Here is a 19,472-nt window from a genome sequence, read left to right as displayed (position 1 = left end):
CTTAAAGTGATATTTTATAGTATACAGACTCGGCTCTATGGGACTGGTTTTCTACTAATTTCATACCATACCGAAAAGATGAGAATTCATATCTTTTCGGAAGACGGTATTTTAGGGGAGACTACTTTGTTGAGTTGTCAGTTTTAAAATTTATTTGACTTGCTGCTGTAAATATCTGAAAAATTCAGCAAGTTCCAGAATACAGATATCTCTGATGACCTGGGTCCTCGAAGTGCTATAAATGTCCCTCTTAACATTCTAAAGCCTGTATGCTGACCCTGCATTTGTATAAATTGGAATGACTTTATTCATTTGGAACACTTTAGATTTGGAAGCACCATTCAGAAGTAATCTAGGTGATTGGTTTCATTTACAAATAGAGAACCTGGATATCAGTCAGATATACTGACTTTATGAAGATCACACAGAGCTCAGATTTAGCACCTAGACCCACTGTTCATCTCCAGGCCACTCTGGGTAATGAAGGCAGGGATGGTTGCTTGGCCTCTCCGGAGCATAATCCACTATATTCATGAATGAACCAACAAATTCAATGAGTCAACAACAAAAAATTAATAATAGAAAGGAAGAACCAGTCTTTACTGGCAATGTGACCATCCAGTTTCACATGATCACTAAACACATTGAAGTATCTTTGTTCCTTCTCTTAGCATGTACTGTGTGTTAATGTCAGAGTCTGATATGACACCTACCAGCATCACTGCCCCTTCAGAATTCAGTTTATCTCGCATGAACAGAACTCTCTATGGGACGTACTAATAGACAGTTCATTTGTTTACCAAGAATTAGAAAGTTCGAGTTTGACAGAAGGCAGGGTGGGAGATGTTATGTAATCATGCTTACTAGTCTGTTGAATTCAAAATATATTGTGATGTTAGCATTGTATAATGTTACCTTTGGTTCTCTTTGTTAAAATCTGAAGTCTTATAAACCAACAAAAAAGGAAAATTTACTAATATATGTTACACATATATGTAAAATATATTTTAATATAGCAGGAGAAATTTCAGGCCATTCTCCTGAGACATAATTTATTGGTCCCATAACTTTTTAAGTTTCAATTTCCTTATTTAGATTTCCACAAGTTAGTCATCATTTAGAGTCTGCATTTTACTTTGTAAGAAGGGCCTGTGATCCTTTAAATTTAGGTTGTTTGAGCTGTGAAAATGCTTATAAAAATAAACATGTTTTGTTTAATCTGTTCTAGTTGTCGGAAAACTGCACCCTATTCATGCTTTTGTTTTGTTCGTGGTCTTTGCCTTGCTTTATTTTTGTGATGGAGTAAAACCTATGATTTCTAGCCTAAATTTTTTATAGCAAACTTGTGATTATTTTAACTCATTTCCATTGTAGTCTGCACCTATCTTATTTAGTTTGCAAAATATCTTTTTGGGATATTGAGGAGCCAAAAAAACAAAGATTAAGTAGGGAATTTAATTTTAGTTCTTGAATTTATTGGCAAAATATTATAGCTAGATTATTCTTTATCTTCCTTCATCCCAGTCAAATAATTAGAAAAATGTAAGTTACTAGTTATGGCCACTTGAGCAATATAAACTTAATTTTGTATACTTTTTTTAGAGGGGAGAAGAGGCAGAGAGAGAGGAGAGAATTTTTTTTTCAGATTTTATTTATTTATTTAATTTAATTTTCATTTTATTTTAAATATTTTATTTATTTATTCATGAGAGACACACAGAGAGAAAGAGAGAGAGAGAGGCAGAGACACAGGCAGAGGAAGAAGCAGGCTCCATGCAGGGAGCCCGATGTGGGACCGATCCCAGGACTCCAGGATCAGCCCTGGGCTGAAGGCAGGTGCTAAACCTCTGAGCCACCCAGGGATCCCCTCATTTATTTATTTTAGAGAAACAGAGAGTGTGTGCGTGCATGTATGCATGTGCACACGAGTGGGGGAGGGGCAGTGGGAGAGGAAAAGAGAGAATCTCAAGCAAACACCATACTGAGCGTGGAGCCTGATGTAGGGCTCAATTTCCAAACCTGAGATCATGACCTGAGCCGAAACCAAGAATTGGACACTTAACAGACTGAGCCACCCAGGTGTCCCTAATATTGTATACTTTTTAATGAATCTCTTTATCTGCCAGTCCTAGATTAAGGTAAATATATTAAATGAATTCCTTAAATCACATTTATTTTTATGTTTTTTAAATTTAGCTTCAATAATACAACCCTATTTCTAGAGAGAATGCCTTGGTACTGCTTGAAGCCAGATAACCTCATAAAATACAAATGGAAAAGTACACTGTTTTAGTCTGAAGATTTGCTTCTAAGGACTATATGTCCATTTAAATTGAAAACCTAAGACTATTAATGTTTCTGAAACTACCTGAGAATGATTCCTTCTGAAATCATATGGCTTCAAGTTTATCTTCTTTTTCAAATATACTAGACAATATTTTAAAAAAATTATTTGAAATAATTGTTAAATTAGTAATTTCTTTTAATTGAGCTTTCTAATCAGCTATTAAAACATGCATAACAATGCAAATATGAGAATATGCAAATTGGGGAATTGTGACCATATAGAATAAGCCATTTAGTCCAATACTTGCGTAGTAATGCATGTGAGACTAGTGCTGATTTTAATTTTTATTGATATCTGGCTCTTCGGTCTATGCATTTGTATTTTCAGTGTTGACACGTATAAATCACAGGTGCTATGCCTATGTACAGCTAATAAATATTTTTTTTCATTACACTATTACTTTCACTAAAGGAGAAGATTTTTATCTGTTTACATAAACACGTATATATGCTAGGAGTTAAGGAAAGTGATTTTAAACCAACTAAAATACACAGACCAAAAAATTCTTTAATAACAAGGTCTAAGGTAAAAGGGACATATTCATAGAAAAGTATTCCACTGATTATCAATTGCACCATTGCCCATTGAACTTTTTTTATTAAAAAATACAGTTATGAATAAAAACAATAATGTTAGTTTTTGCCTTTAATTATCTTTACAGCTCGGAGGCTCAACTATATGGTAGAGACTATGTCAAGATCATCTCTAGAGACAGGTTTCTCCTGCTCATGGATAAAAATAAGAAGTAAGAGGAAAGTTGTCAAATTACACCAGAAATCAGAAGATGTACATAATTAATATGGCATTATTTACTCTTAATCATAAAATTTTAGGCTTTTTAAAAATCCTGTTGTAGAAGTCTAACTAATAAAGTGGATAGAGGGGAAGTAGGGGGCTGGGCAAAATAGAAAAAAGGGACTGATAGGTACAGATTTTCAGTTATAAAATGAATAAGTCAGATGAAAGATGAAAAGAATGAAAAGTACAGCATAGGGAGCATATTCAACAATACTGTAATAATGTATGGTGACACATGGTGACTATATCATAGTAAACATTGAGAAATGTACAGAACTGTCAAATCAGTATATTATACAGCTGAAAACATAACATTGCATGTCAATTATACTTCAATTTTTAAAAAGTAGAACCTATTTCAAATCTAGAACTTCTGAGAGTTGAGGTTTGCCAGTTGACTCTAGAGATTTACAAAAGACAAGCTTTTGTGAAAAATATGCATCCTCAGCATCTCAAAGCACGTATTTGGGAATTGTGCTAATTTCTTTGGTGATCTCTGGTATATTGCTTTACCCCATTCTTGAGCATTTTCAGCCTATTTTGTTCTACAATCTCTTTTTTCTCTTTCTTAAGGAGTGGAAAGGTCTCCCTCATTCTGGAAACATCTTTCCTCAAACTGTCTCCTCCTCTAGCATTTCTGCTCTTCTCATTTCTTTCACCAACCAGCCTCTTTGACAGTATAGTCTATATTAAGTTCATTTCCTCATCATTTATTTTCTCCTAGTCCTTTTACAATCTTGGTTCTGCTTCTAGTGCTTTACCAAAAACTACTCTCACTAAGGTCACGGAGAGGATTCTCCAGGGGGTTCAAAGGGCTATTGAAACCTCAGGTTGGACGGTAATTGAATCCAGGCCTCCAGTACTTACCTGGCAGGGGAGATATCATGGTCTCCCGTGATCCTGAATCTAGGCCTCCAAATGGGGCAATTAAGAGAAAAATTGTGGCACGTCTAGATATCATGATGTCTGTACTCTCAAGAGTGAAGAGGGACTTTTTTTTTTTTCTTATTTATTCATGAGAGACACACACAGAGAGGCAGAAACACAGGCAGAGGGAGAAGCAGGCTCCCTGCAGGAAACCTGATATGGGACTCAATCCCAGGACCCTGGGATCATGACCTGAGCCAAAAGCAAATACTCAACCACTGAGCCACCCAGGTGCCCCCTAAAGAGGAACTTTTTAACACTTGGAGATATGTGCCCTCTGATTCAAAGAGAAGTTAAGCTCAAGTTAAGGTAGCAAAGAATCTTGAATCTTGGTAAGATTCAATATTGTCAATATATCAATTTTCCCCAATTAATTTATAAGCTAAGCTAATTCTGAGATAATCAATACATTTGAAAAGAGAAATTTCACATATTTTTAAGGAAAAAAGGTCCCCTCAAAATGTACTTAATTCAGTTGAAAAATTAAGCAAAATTAATAGCTCGAGAATAGGGAACTTGTAAGAATTTATATGCTCTGACAAGTAATGAAACTAGGCAAAAATAGAACTGTTATTATGAATAACTCAAAATTTCATTACAAAACTAATATCAAAAATGAGTATTGTAAAAAAAAGCTATGTAATATAAAGATCATATATTAATAAAATGATCTCAGTCAAAAAGAAATAGATTAGACTAACAAGGAGCCTAATATGGATAGGGAACCCAAAAGGAGAGACGTTTGTAAAATTCAAGCTGACTAAAGAGATATACAGATAATTCATAACTAAAAATGTGTAAGAGCTTAAACTTTCTCAATAAAAAATATTTTTTTGGAACTTCATGGTTTATTTGTATTTGGTATTATAAAAAAAGATTTTCATATGGAATAAATAATTAAAATAAATGCAATTATATATATTTTTCTTTTTTTATATATATATTTTTCTTATTGCTACCTCTGTAAACATAATTTATATATTCTGGCATTTGGGCCAAGATGGTTTTAATTAATAGATATGCAATAATAACTACCCGTTATAGAAACTGAGAGCTTAGTCTTTAAAGGGGCAGAAAAATATATCAAAAAACACAAACTTTTTAAAAAGCAGCTTTTATAGAATTCAAGGCAAAAGAGAGAAAACAATGAAAAATATACAACCCACAATGAGATGTTAGTTATGGACCTTTAAGTACAGAAAATGTAAAAATATCTAAAGAAAAATTTTCAGGGATACAAAGATTCATTGGAAAAATGCAGTAGAAGAAGGAGACCACACCACTCCATCAGTCTGCAACAAATTAAGGCAAAATATGAATAAGGTACAGATGTGAATAGTATAATCAGAAAGTTTTATTTGAGAAATTATAAATATGTCATTTTTGTCCTATAATTGAGAAGCCTACTTTTCAGAATCCATGGAACATTCACATTATTTATCTTGTAATAAGCCATAAAACACTCAATATAGTTCACATATTATGACCACACTGCAATAACTATAGACATTAATGTTTTAAAGTTTAACCATAGGCAACTTGGAAAAAAATTTGCTCTAGTAGTTAAATTACAAAGTATTTGAAATAGAAATTCACAGTAGAGGAAGGGCTTATTTTTAGTTTATTTTAGAATTGAAATAAAATTTGTAAGCATAAGATTTTTATATATTTTTAAAAGATTTTTCTTATTTATTAGAGAGAGAGAGAGAGAGAGAGCAAGCATAAGTAGGGGGAGGGGCAGAAGGAGAGGGAGGAGCAAACTCCCCCAACAGGATCTCGATTCCAGGACCCTGAGATCATGACCTGAGCCAAAAGCAGATGCTTAACTGACTGAACCACCCAGGTGCCTTGAGATTTTTATAGTCGTTAAAGAGGTATTGCTTTAAGATTTTGAGAAACATTTAGAATATAATTAAAATATATTATGTATGAAAACTCATGGATATGAAATCAAACTTAAAGCAATGCTTAAATGTTTCTATTATTAACCAATATGAATTAAAGTCTAAGAAGGTAGAAAGAGAGCACAACCATCTAAGGAAATTAGAAAAAAACAATTAATAAATTCATTTATGGACATCAATTCAAAAGTCCTAAATAGAATAAAATGTTCAATGAATTTGAAAATATCCTTCAAAGTGATTGATGAAGGAAAAGGTAGATTAGTGAGAGGAAAAACTGCTAATTTGTATTAGTAAACCAAAAAAGGAAAAGTTTCATATTCAGAACAATGTTGAAAAAAATTTTTACTGAACTGGAAAGGTAAATTAACAAGGTGATCATGAATTCTTATTTCCAACCAACTGCTGGTCTTACATTTAATGGAGCATTTATATTAAAATTAAATTTAGGAATGACATAGCCTGCATCACCATCTCTGTTTATTTATTTTTTCCTGGAATTCAAGCTAATGCTATGAAACAAACCAAAAAAGAAAGAAAGAAGAAAGAAAGAAAGAAAGAAAGAAAGAAAGAAAGAAAGAAGGAAGAAGGAAGGAAGGAAGGAGAAGAAAGGGAGAGAGAGGGAAGGGAGAGAGGAAGTAGAAGAGGAGAAGAAGGGTGGAGGAAGTGAATGAGAAAGAGAAAATGAAGGGTATAAATATTTGAAAAGACAAAAACCGTACTTGGAGGTAAAGGGATTATCCTATCAGTGCCCCAAGGAAATGTTAGCTATTAACAAAAAACAAAAAGCATGGAATTCTTATGAAAACAAAAGCAAAATAGAAATAGAAAATATTACCAAAGAAAAAGAGATTTTAAATGAATGGGCATGTATTTCCTACTGGGCTTTTTGGTAAGATTCAATATTGTCAATATATCAATTTTCCCCCAGTTAATTTATAAGCTAAATTTAGTTTGAATAAAAATCTTAACAGAATTTGTATATAATCTTGAAGCACTTCTATGATGCTTCTGGAAGAACACCTAAGCAAATATTGCAAGAAAAAATATAAATAAAGAAGAGTAATGAGAAGGAAATCACCTCACTAATATCAAAACATATCCGTAAAGTTACAGTAATTAAAACATGGACATATACAAATAGTAAATTAAAAACCTTGCAACAGATGTTTGTATTTTTAATCATATATGAATCATCAGAAAAGACGGTGCTTCATCTCTAGGAACTTGAAATGAAGTGAACAGTTGTGTCTGAAAAATTAGCCAAATTGAAATAAGGATCATCTAAATGAATGCATGTACCAAAATAATCATGTTTGCAAGTGAAGGAATGAAGTCACTTAATGAGACAGAATGAAGAATGAATGAAGTGTAAGGAGAAAAATTCAAAAGATAATATATATATAAAAAGAACTCACAAAGTCATCCTCTACTTCTTCTATAGATAATGAGTAAAAGAAACTGGCCAAATAAGAGTTATTGGTAAAACATTTAAAGTAGTAAAATGTCTTTTAAATGTTTATTTTCCAAATATTTGTGTTTTAAGAGCAAGTAGAAATGATGAGAGCATCTTTTAAATTATTTGATCATTTATAAACAAATGTCTCTTTTTTTATTGTGTAGCTTTATTCCAGATAACAACTTCTAAAACAGTTGCAGACTCTGTGTTCTCAGATTCTGTTATAGTCTTTGGTGAGCATTCAAAGTGGAAACAAAGCTGACCTTGGAGTGTAGTAATTTATCATTAAGGGCTCTCTATAAAATAAACTTTAGAAGTTAGAAATGAAGACTTACCATCCAAATATTTGTCACAAGATAAGTTTTCTGCTTAAGGACTTCATAGGAAAGCATTGACCTTGCTCTGGCAGTTTTTAGATGGTGTTTCATTTCTAGACAGAATAAATGAAATATGAGCTTGTCATATCAGTTTATTTTGCAACCTTAAACACTGCAAGTAGAGCATGACTTAAAAAATTGTCTTTTTTACAAGATTAAAACATAATCATGAGAGTTGTGCCTCCTCCCTATCATTTCAGAGGCTGTCCCCATCAGAAGAATTATTCTAATTGGAACTCTCATCCACGAAATATTTTTTTCTCATTGTTTTTCTTTGCCTGAGACAACAATCTTTCAAGTCAGTACTTTGACTCACCTCCTGAGTCGCCTTTTAAAGACTTCCCTAGAGGCAGGATAGGGAAGTGGACAGAGGCCTGGCTGGAGGAAAAAGAAACTGATTTTCATAATAGCTTTGTACTCATTTACTTTCTCTGGAAGGGGAAGACTTTACTAAACCCAGAGAAAGATAGCACTACCTACAGTAGGAAAAAAAAAATCACCATACAGAGAGTTTTAACACATAGTCCACTTCGTTGTCTTCTGTGAACTACTACTACTGCATAGTAGTTTGCATATATAAATTACTGAAGAAACAAATGAAGATATTGTGATGTTCTGGTTACCTTTTGCTGCATAATGAGCTACTCCAAAATTTGATAATTAAGAAAAAACAATTCATTGCTATTTTGTTTCATGATTCTGCGGGTCAGGATTTTGCGCAAGTGCAAAGTGGCTTTCTTCTCCTCTGTCTTGGATGACTTTGAGACTCTAATTGTTGGGGACTGGAATATCTAAAGACTAGCCCAGAAATTCTCTTTCTCTCTCTGTCATCCTTCATTTCTCAACTCAATCTGGCATAGCATCACTTCCACCATACTTTATTGGCAAAAGCAATGAGAGAATTGTCAAAGAATTTGTGTCTTACTTAAATCTGCCACAGTGAGTTAATCAACTTGTATCCTCTGGAGTCCTCTTTCCTTTTATTTTCTTCCTTCCATGGTCAAAAAACTTGATTCCATGACCACCTTAAGTTGATTTCCAAAAGTTTCCCTAAGTCATTTTTTTTAAAAATGTGATTTCTTTGCATTTTCTGTCCTACTTCCTCTATTCTTTCTACCTAGTACTATAATGAGGCTAAAAGAGGTAATGATTGCCCTAGTCATGCCTTCAAATTGCAGTCTAAAAATTATTTGGAAATATAAACAGTGGCCAAGAAAGAGAATATTTCTATCTCATATTTTTCTTTAAAAAGGCTCATGGTGAGAAACTTGTGGCTATCTCTCATCATTGTTCCCTTATACGAGATTAGCAATCTGAGAAATAAATTTACAGAATGCTACAACAAGGATCAAACAAAGGAGATGTTTGAATAGTCCTTTATTTCTCCCCTCTAATGCTATATATTCTTGAAGATTAGCTTCAAACGTTGTATTTTATAAGGTATAGTTAAGGTTCTTAATTGCAAACAGGACATTCATTTCAGCTACTTACAGAAAAGAGATAAAGTGAAGGACGGAGAAATAAAGAAATTACACAGGCTTCTATAAACAATGAATAGGAACGCAACTGAGAACTGGCATGACAAGAAATCTGTCACCAATATCTCAAGAAAGATAGCACTACCTACAGTAGGAAAAAAAAATCACCATACAGAGACTTTTAACACATAGTCCACTTCGTTGTCTTCTGTGAATGTTTCTGATTAATGAACCATGGCCATGTGTCCCACCCTAGCTGCTATACTCTCTTGGACATGTAGTATTTAAAAATAAAAAAATAAAAGGGATCAAATGGGAGAAGAGAGAACTTAGAGTGTGGCAATATATCAAAATGCAAATTAGGTGTTTACAATTTATTTGATAGGCAGATATAAATGAGAAATATCTCAGACCATCTTTCAGTTGACAATCATAAATTCATCAATTTCTCTGCCACATAAAACTTGCAAACAACACAGCAACAATATTTCCAGCCTAATATTCTGTAAATATCCATTATACTTCAAAGGCTTTTACTTTTTTCATGAAGAGAAAACCCAGCTTCTCTTCAGTTATTTAACCCAGCTCTACGTATGAGATCCAGGTGCTGTCTTTTTTTCCTCTGATATATTCACAATTCCTTCTCAGTATTTTCTAATCTAGGGGCTAAAATACAATAATATTGGAAAAGGTGAGACATTGGAAAGTGTTGTTGTATGTTAATAACAGGAAGATTTATTATAGAAATACATTCATGACTATCAAGAAAAAAATGTGTCTACAGGTATCTTTCTTTTTTGAAACTAATCTTAAAGCTGAATTTGATACAACTTTGTACTTTCACTATAGATTCCAAGTTTCCTTTGCCCTCAACCAAAATCTTAGTTGGTTATGGTTCTTGTTACCCAAATCTTTGGTTTTAAGGGAGCTGAACTTTTTATAACCTGCTTGTGTGAAATTATTATAATTTTTTTATTTAAATTTTTTATTTAAATTTTTATTTAAAATATTTCATTAACTTTACTCTGGACAAGGCTTTATGAAGCCTCCTTAGGCTTCTCCAGATTCGGATATAGTTTTCCCTGCCCTCAGTGAATAAGCTACCTGCCTTCATTCCAATTATAAGGATCAATTACCCAAGCCAACATGGTATATTCTTTTTGCTTTATTGACACAAAAAATGAAAAAGTACTCACATCAACTTCCAATTTAATAAAACCACATTTTTGTGACCTCGTAAAAGTATTTATCCGTTGGACTGAAGACCTTGAAACAGCAGAATCCTCCATTGGAAGGACAAGAAGTAAACCTTTTATAAAGTGCATGGTCAGGTATAATGGTGAAATCTATCACTCCCAATTCTACCCCATTCTTCCTAAACCCATGTATCCTGGCTATAGGAGAAATAGAACCATTTTTTGGTTGCTGATTAAAAGCTTACAACATCCTATTAGACGGCACTTCAATCTACCAAGATGTGGACACCCAACTAAAACTATAAATAAATCTTCAGTAGGCTAGTCAACCTTTCTAAGTCCCATAGACTGTAAGTAATAAGGTACACGATAACACGTGGGCAGTCCTTAAATAGGTTGTCTTGTTGGAGGTAACCTAGAATGGATTAAAATCTAAGTGTGGAATACTGTGAGAGTGAACAAGGGCATTCACAGAAAAAATGTTGCTGGCAGAAACATGGTGGGAAGGGAAGGGAAGGCAGATCCAGTGAAGAATAAGTCTCTATTTCAGTAAGGATAAATTACTTCCTACACAATTAAACTAGTCTGGGTGGCTATCCTCCCTATCCAATTATATAATTTATCAGGGGCTTAATGCTGATTGTTTTGGAAAGTTGGGTACATAGAAGTGGCATTAGCCAGGTCAGCCTTGCTAAAAAGACCACCTCATTGAGACTGCATAGCCTCCGTAACTTTCAGCCTTGGTTTTGAGGGAAATGGCTGATTGACTCAAAGCAGATCAGTTTGACCACTTGATTATGGAAAACCTCTTTCTCAGCCAAAGTATCTTAATGAGTATTCAAATGAGACACAGTTCTTTTTCCCCTCCCACATTCTGTCCATCCATATACCTATTCCCCAAGCTTCTTTGCCATAGATTTTCCAATCTTGTTCCTTGTAAGTCCCTTAAAATATAGATATCTAGCCATGAATCAATATACATCCATAACTCAGGCCATCACTTCTTTCAGGAAAAGTGGGTCATGAGATTCACCATTTGAAATTTTGTCCATTTTGAATATCTCCCCTCTCTCTTGTTCTTCAGGTCACCCTTGAGTAGTTACAGAGTACATTCCTGCCTGATGCCAATACTCACTACAAAGGCAAAGATACTGGATCCAATTTTTACCCTGCTCAGTGAACCGACAAAAGGGAATTCCTTATGGAGGCCATAGTTGTAGATTGTGAGACAAAACACTGCGTAGCAGGAGTAAACACCACATGTACCTGAAACTTGCTTTTGCCTGTAGGGCCTGTTAAACCCATTGAAGTATCTATCACTTCCATTTGAGGCAAGGATGGCTACTCTGTAGGCCCGATTGTGGTTTTAGATGACACCCATGGGCATCTTAGTTGGAATGGTCTAGAGGCAACTACAAGAAGTGGCAGTTATAGAACAGCAGATACAAAGTCACATATAGAATAGCAGTTCCTACTGGATTTGTCTTACAATAAACTACTGTAATTGTTCAAGAATTATCTATAGAGACTAGAAGAGGGTTGTATAGGGATGTAATAGAAATCACTGATCCTGAATTTTTCCAGTCTTTGATAGAAGTACTAACTTCTGAGGTTCTTCCAAAAAATGCAAAATTGCTTTTGTTTTATAATTTTTAAGGGGAGTAAGATGTCCCATGACTTTCATTTGGCTGTTTCTACCCCAACAGCCCTTACCCCAATAGGTTAAGTAGCTAATAGACAGATTCCACTAGTTGTTGAGGATATCTATTCTAACAAGAAATTAAGGAATTGAGAGAATACCCGCAGGATGTGTTCACAGACCCTGATCCCATGATGCTATGAATTCAAGCGCGAACTCTATTTCTCATTTGCCACCCCCCCCCCCACTTTCCTCATAAAGATCTTTGCCCAGAGGAACATTAGCGTATTCTGGGCCTCAGGGATTAGCATTAGGTCAGATCACCTGATCACAAAATCCTCAGAGCACAGTTTAATATGTGTTTCAGGTCCTTTGGAGGAATGCTAACAGTAATATTTGTAGTGATCTATATGTTTCTAATGGGCATTGTGCGTGCTCCACACAAATCTACTCAGATTTCCTACCATTTTTCTGAATGTCCTGGATCTGCAATTATTCTTTTAGAAACTGCCTGTGGACTAATGGAGTCACTCTGAGCCTGCAGGTGCAGAGAATCAAACTACCTGAAACTATTCTTCTGGACCCCTTGGGTAACCATTAGCCAATGTCCGTGGGTACAAAAAATATGAAAGCTCAGCTCCCTTGCCCCCATGCCCAGAGTTGGGACAAACTCTGAAGTCCAATTTATGCTCCAGGGATCCCTCAGAGTCAGGCTGAGGCAAGGATGGTGCCTGAAATTGCACCTGGTTTGGCCTTTCCTTTTCCCAGTCCAGGCTCCAGCTTTCCTTAGAAGCACTTTTTAAATAATGCCACTTACGCGGGAATCTTCACTTCAGTGTCTGCTTCTGAGGGAACCCAGTCTAAGACAAAGTCATCATTAGGTTCATCCTCAAGCATTCCCAGCCTCCTCTTCATTCAAGAAATTCTGGGCTGTGGATTGACTCAGGGAGCCATGGCATTGAGGCACAATTCTGGAATCCATTTTCCAGGTGAAGTTGTTGCTGTGTGGTTTTATTTGTTTTGTTTTGCTTACCCAGATAAAATGGGGCCTTAGTGGGTACACAACTTTTTAAAACCCAAGGATCTTCTAATCAATCAGCAAGGCAAAGTGGTGTGTGTCAAATGACTCTGATTATTGCTTCATGGGTTAAGTACTGCTAATGAAGCACATAGTAATGGCAGCATCTCCATCATTGTTTTCAGCCTGCTGAGAACAGGTACTGCATACTTTCCAAAGACAGTTGTGTCAGCTTGTTTGTTTTTATCACAAAATTTCCTTTCTTCTAAACCTATATCTAAAACTTTGCCTCAATATGTAGTTGTATTCCATTTGTTCTGGTTCAGGACTTAAGAATCCATTCCCACATATATTCCTGTGCAAACATAACTTGGCAAAATACTGCTTTCTTTTTGGTGTATAAGCTTGTTACGCCTGGGTTTAATTTTGCAGTGGCTTCTTGGGGCATTATAGACTCTGACATGAATTATGGGGCTAAGGCATTGAAGGGTATCAGGAATAGGTTGTGAGGAAATTTATACCACCTTGCAAGGTAACTGCCCCAGGCAAGGTGCTTATATAATTGTCAAGGAAGGCAGAGGCAACTCATCAAATACTGGAGAAAAAGTTATTTCTTCCGGCAAGGGATGCTTAATGACATAGTCAAAGTGCTCTGAGTTTTTAGGGTTTTCCCATTTATCCCAACTACAATTGAGATTTCAAAGTCCTAACTTTCAATAAAAGACATTGTACCATTTGAATTTAACTGACGTAATTCAGAAACCACAGGATTAGACTGTGCATTTAATTTTCAGTTTCATCAGCCCTGCAGAGAAGAGAGCTAATTTTAGGGTAATCATTTTATCGCCCTGGCTTTTTGACTCTGTTGAACTGAGAATTTAAAACTTTAAGCTTGTCACTTCCTTTCTTTCTATGCTCAGCACATTTAGTAGTTGACTCACCCTAAAGATCTGGCATTCTTCATGCCCATTATACTGTTCTAAAGGCAGCAAACATTCACTCCCTAAACTCTTTGCCTTAAATAGGTGACCAAGGGCACAGATGATAAAATAAGCAACTGTTTCATTACAGTATGCTCTGGGTATGCTCTCTACGACTAACCAGATCCTCAGAGCTTTCACATCCAACTTGATGGATAACGAAACCCTGAAATCCATTTCCTCGAGGGTTCCTTACGCTTCTGATACAAATTATTCTATTGTTAAGAATCTTAGTTGCAAAAGACATTCATTCTGCTTAGTTTAAGCAAAAAAAGGGCATTTATTAAAGACACTGGACCGTTTATACAGTCACTGAGAGGGCTTGAGAAGAAACATACTAGCCTTACCAGAACATTACCCATAGTCTGTTGCCAAGTTCTGAACTGCTTTGACAGCAGTCCCAAGGGAGAAGCGGCCTTTGATATAACCAACCACACAACCACTAGAAAAGGAAAGGAAAAAAAAAAAAAAAAAAGATGTTCTTTGGAGCCTATTCTTAATCACTTTCAAATCCAAGACTCATTTGGGTGCAAATGGTTGGTAGGAACTAGTCCCTTGGCTACAATCTTAGGCACAAGGGAAGTTAGAAAATGCGGATCCTAAATTCTATTTTTGAAAGCAGAATTAAAATACATCAAAACACAAGTGAGCATTCAAAGTATTTTGTGCAACCAAAATTGACAAATATATACTGTGTATGGCTACTATGTTTAAAATACTTTAATAAAATTTGAGAAAAACTTCAATAATTATACATCCTTTTGTCTCATAGATTTATAATACAGAAACGAATCTTATAATACTGTTATTGACACTAGCTCTTTGTGTGAAGTGTATACTTACTTCCATTATGTCCCTTTACCATCCTCATTTGTAAAATATGATTGTCTCAAAGATTTCCTCTGTAGTCATTGAATAGCACATCAGATGGTGTTATAATTTTTGCTTCAACCATCAAATATGATTAAGAAACTCATGAGAAGTGATACAGTTTATTACATTGACCCTTATTTTTCTCATTCTGGTGTTCTTTCTCTTCTAAAGTTTCAAGTTTTCTTCTGTTATAATGCCTTTTCTTTTTTAGAACACTTCCTTTTTATTTTTTTGGCTAAGAATGTTTCTATTCTCCTTTCATTCCTGAATGACATTTTGACCAGATATACAATTCTTTTTTTGTTAACTTGACCTTTTATTAGCTTGACTGAGGTATCATTGACAAAGAAAATTGTAATATATTTAAAGCAAACAACATTATGATTTGATAACTGTGTACATTATGAAAGAATTTTTGCAATTGAGCTATGATTCTCAATTGAAAGAAAACTTTCAGTGTTTTAAAAATGCACCATTTTCTTCTGGCCTCTCTGGTTCCTGATGAAAAAAATCTGTCATTTGAATTGTTTCTCCCCTAAAGTATCATCTCTTTCTAGATGCTTTCAAGATATTTTCTTCACCTTTACTTTTCAGAAGTTTAATTACATTACGTCTTGGTATGAAATTCTTTGGTATTATCTAACCTGGAGTTCACCCAGCCTCTTGAATATGTAGGTTTATGTCTTTTATCAAATTTTAGAAATTTTCAGCCATTATTTCTTTGCATACTTTTTCAGTCTGTCTCTTCTCTTGTTTTTCTGGAACTCTGGTGATACAAATAGTGGCATTTCGCATTGTTCCACCAGTCTCTGAAACTAACTTTGGAGCTAACTTTCTTTCTTTCTTAATTTCCTTCTTTTTCTCTTTCTTTGTAGTCTATCTTCTCTTTGTTGTTCAGTTTGCATAACTTCTATTGCTCTGTGTTCAAGACCACTGATTCTATCATCTGTTATCTCTACTATTGAGCTGATCAAGCGCATTTTAACTTTGATTATTTTTTCAGTTCAATAATCTCCATTTGGTTACTTCTTTCTAACTTGCATGTCCTCAAAAGGACACGAATATCAACTGAAAGGGGCTTACTGGCTAAGTATAGGAAAATTTGAGCATCAGAATAAATAATAACAAAAGATTTCAACATTTCAGTTAAATAGAAATTCATCAGCTTATAATCATTGATTTTAAATTATTTTAAAAATGAATAAAATAAATAGAATATCTTCTGAGAAATAAGGAGAATGTATTAGCTAACAGTAAGCTTTGTTACTTTGTAGAGGAAATCTCCATTAGACAATAGAGGCTCATAAAAACTTATAGTAAAGGTCTGAGGTTTCCAGATCTGAGATAAAACTCTTTTATGGCTTAGACATGAAGTTGGCAAAATGTGACATATTCAATTTTTCACTCTTTCATATACCCTAGTTCTTAAATTTTTAAATCAAAAGCTTTAAAAGTTAATTTCATTTAATTTCAAAGATTTTCAATGTTCTTTTTTTTAAAAAAATATATATATATCCTAGATTTTAGTCCTTTGTCAGGTTTACCAATATTTTCTCCCAGTCTGTAATTTGTCTTTTCTTTCTTTTTTTTAAAAAGATTTATTTATTTATTTTAGAGAGAGACAGTATACATGTGCACATGAGGGGGAGGGGCAGAGGGAAAGGAAAAGAGAATCAAAAGCAGACTCACTTCTCCCAGAGCCTGACACAGGGCTCAATGGCACAACCCTGAGATCATGACCTATTCCCAAACCAAGAATCCAATGTTTAACCCACCATGCTGCCCAGGTGCCCCTATAATTTGTCTTTTCATTTTTTATTTTATTTTTTTAAGATTTATTTATTTATTCATAAGAGACACAGAGAAAGAATGACAGAGACATGGGCAGAGGGAGAAGCAGGCTCCTCTCAGGGAGCTTGATGTGGGACTTGATCCCAGATCCCTGGATTACGCCCTGAGCCAAAGGAAGATACTCAACCCCTGATCCACCCAGGCATTCCTGTCATTTCATTTTAACAGAGGTTTTTGCTTAGCATTTTAAATTTTGATGAAGTCCTATTTATTTATTTTCCTGTTACGGATCATTGCTATGGACTGAATATATTGCCCCCCCCCCCCCCCAGCTCCCAAATTCCTATGTTGAAGGCTCATTTCCAAGGTGATTATATTTGGAGGTGGGGTCTTTGGGAGGTAATTACACAGTGAGAGTGGAGCCCTGATGAATGCGATTAGTGTCTTTCTAAGGAGAAACACCAGAGAGCCAGCTTTCCCCCTCTCCCTTTCTCTCCCTCTCTGTCTGATATCCCTGTATGGGGGGGAGGGGGGACAAGGAGAAAATGGCCATCTACAAAGTAGGAAACTGGCCCTTATCATAAGCTAATCATGCTGGCACCTTGTTTTTGGATTTCCCTGCCTCCAGAACTGTGAGGAATGGATCTGTTGGTCAAGCTACCCAGTCTGTGGTATTCTGTTACAGCATCCTGGACTGCCTGAGACAATCGTGCTTTTGATGTCATGTCTAAGATCCTTTTAAAATTATGGATTTACTTCACAATTAAAGGGTGATTCATTCATCTGTTTGTTGAGTGAGTGGTGGTATTTGTGCTTTTTGAAAAACTCCATTTTATCTAAGTTGTCAGATTGATGTATGTAGAGTTCTTAACGTCATTCACTTATCATTTTGATGTCTGAAGGGTCTGTAGTGATCTATCATATGTCATTCCTGATATCAGAAGTGTGTGGCTTCTCTTGATTCTCTGTCAGTTTCACCAGAGGTTTTTAAAATTTGTATTGATGTTTTTAAAGAGCTGAATTTTTGTTTCATTGATTTCCTCTTTTTTCTGTTTTCAATTTTATTAACTTCTGCTCTTTATTATTTCCTTCCTTCTGCTTGCTTTGGGTTTGTTTTCTTCTTTTTCTAGGTTCTTGAGATGGGAGCTTAGATCACTGATTTGAGATTTTCCTCTTTTCCATTGTATGCCTTTAGTACTATAAATTCCTCTTTCTGCATCCGTTTAGCTGCCTCCCACCAATTTTTATATATTTTTATTTTCATTTAGTTCAGTATATTTATTGATTTCCCTCAAGACTTCCTCCTCAGTCCATTGTTTACTTAGAAGTGTGCTGCTTAGTTTCCAAGTGTTTTGAAATTTTCCTATTATTGTTCTATAATTGATTTCTAGTTTAATTCCATTACATCAGAGAACACACTTTGTATGATTTAAATTCATCTAAGTTTGTAGAGATTTGTTTTATTGGCCCAGGCTATGCTGTATTTTGCTAAATGCCCACTGCATTTTTAAAAAGAAGGTGTATTCTGCTCATGTTGTGGCGAGTGTTCTGTAATTGTGAATTCAACATTGTTGGTTGATGGTGTTGTTGATTTCTTCTGTATACAGGCTTATTTTCTTTCTAGTTGTTTTATCATTTATTAGGAGTGGGGTGTTGACATCTCCAACTCTAAGTGTGATTTTGTCGCTGCTACCAGTTGTCCTCCTCCACCCTCACACTCTCTTTGCAGTTCTGATATTTGGGACATTGGGCAACCCATTTAGGATTACAGTAATTTCTTGGCATATTGACGCTTTCATCATGGTGTAATGTCTTTCTCTGTCCCTAGCAGTTTTCTTCACTGAAGTCTACTTTATTTAATCTTAATATAGGCACTTTGTTTTCATTAATGTTTATATGGTATATCCTTTCCATCCTTTGATTTTCCATCTTTCTATAGTGTTATATTTGAAGTGAGTTTTTGTAGACAACCTACACTGGGTTGTGATTTTTAATCCATCCTGCCAATCTCTGCCTTTTAATTTATATATTTAGAACATCTACATTTAATGTAATTGTTGTTACATTAGGTTTTATACCTGCTATTTTATTTGCTTTTGGTTTATCCTGTTTATCTCTTATTTCTACCTTCCTGTGTGTTACTTGAACATTTTTTTATAAATTTATTTTGATTTATCTATAGTGTGTTTGAGTGTATATCTGCATAGATATTTTTTAGTGTTTGCATTAGGTTTTACATTGTGTAAAAATAACTTATAGTATAGTGGTATCAACATTTTACCTATTCAAATGAAGTGTTGTAACCTTATTTCCCTTTAATCCCTTTGCCTTCATTATAATTATCTTAACAACTTCCTCTATATAGACCAAAAGTGACATCATACAATGCTACAATTTTCCTTTCAACTATCAAATTGAATTTTAGAGACTCAAAAGAAGGAAAGTGTATTGTATTTACTATGTATTTATTTTACCATAGCTCTTTCTTCCTTGTTTATGTTCCGAGTTTCCTTCTTTTATCATTTCCTTCCTGTTTCTACAACTTTCTTAGCCATTCTTTCAGGGTAGGTCTGCTGACAACACATTCACTTAAGTTACCTTTTATCTGAGAATGTCTTAATTTTCCCATTGTCCCTAAAAGGATATTTTCATTGGATATAGAATCTTATGTTGGCAGGTCTTTTTCCT

At 34.7% G+C, this 19,472-nt stretch overlaps 1 long non-coding RNA gene across 1 annotated transcript in view; it reads right to left on the bottom strand.

The window, feature by feature from the left end:
* The window catches only part of LOC112926580 (uncharacterized), a 38,995-nt gene that overhangs the window by 5,704 nt on the left and 13,819 nt on the right, over window positions 1-19,472 (bottom strand). The window contains exon 2 of the long non-coding RNA XR_003236356.2: window positions 7,768-7,862. This is a non-coding gene — a long non-coding RNA (uncharacterized lncRNA). The remainder of the gene's footprint in view (window positions 1-7,767; window positions 7,863-19,472) is intronic.

Source organism: Vulpes vulpes, chromosome 6 (genome assembly GCF_048418805.1).
Source record: "Vulpes vulpes isolate BD-2025 chromosome 6, VulVul3, whole genome shotgun sequence".
Lineage (NCBI taxonomy): Eukaryota > Metazoa > Chordata > Mammalia > Carnivora > Canidae > Vulpes > Vulpes vulpes.
This window is presented reverse-complemented; position numbering and strand designations above follow the sequence as displayed.